The following is a 943-nucleotide window of genomic DNA, read 5'->3' as shown; positions in this document are numbered from 1 at the left end:
GCCCCGCGGTCCCTCCTCGCGCCGCCGCCTCTCAAAGCCTCACACGGCTCTTGGCGCTGGGGGCAGTCGGCCACCTCTCCCCTGTCCCGAGCCTCAGTTCACCCACCTTGGGACAGGACAGGCCGAGTTCGGGGCTCTGCGGGCGGCCTTGGCCTCCTCACCCGCAGCGGGGACGGGCCCTCCTCACTGCCCAGGGCGGGGGCGCTGCGGGCCTCTCGGGGCCTGGGCTGGGAAGCGGCGGGGCGCCTCTGGGCAAGCCCCGCGCCAGTGACCGCAGCTGCCCGTCCACAGCTATCACCACACCATCCCCGTGGTCAGCCTGTACAGCCTGCGGGAGAGCCTGGCCCTGCTGGCCGAGCAGGTGCGCCCAGCCCCGGCCGTCCTCAGCGCGTCTCGGGGCAGCGGCGAGGGCTCTGGGGCGGCAGGACAGGGGACACTGCGCCCGCGGGGGGGGGAGCCCCGCTACCGCGCTCCCTGCAGGGCCGCCCCCTCCTGGGGTCGCAGGGGCCGAGGCAGCAGGGTCACAGAGAGGACGGAGCGCTGGTCTGGGTGTGAGCCCTGGACGGGCGGCGGCCGGGGGCCGCGGGGGGCCGCCTGCCCTGGGGACGGTCCTCCCCCGCCCGTCCACGGCCCTCCGCCATGGGAGCGGGCGCCCTGAGCTAGTTCGGGCCACTCTGGTGTGTGTCCCCTCCCTGGGCAGCTGCCCACCTCCCGCCGGTGCCCCCACCTGCCCAGGGGCCTCCACCCTCCAGCCCCGGGCCTCCCTCACCCCAGCGGGCGGCACGGGGTGGGGGGCCGGCGGGCGGAGGCCGCCACCGTGGACTGTGCCCAGGGCCTGGAGAGCAGCTGGCAGAGGCACCGGGAGGCCAGCGAGTACCTGTACGCCCGCCTGCGGGGGCTGGGCCTGCAGCTCTTCGTCAGGGACCCGGTAAGGGCCCCGCCC

Source organism: Condylura cristata, unplaced genomic scaffold (genome assembly GCF_000260355.1).
Source record: "Condylura cristata isolate star-nosed mole 26May11 unplaced genomic scaffold, ConCri1.0 scaffold00069, whole genome shotgun sequence".
Lineage (NCBI taxonomy): Eukaryota > Metazoa > Chordata > Mammalia > Eulipotyphla > Talpidae > Condylura > Condylura cristata.
The sequence above is the reverse complement of the archived record's forward strand: the minus strand, read 5'-3'. Positions refer to the sequence as shown.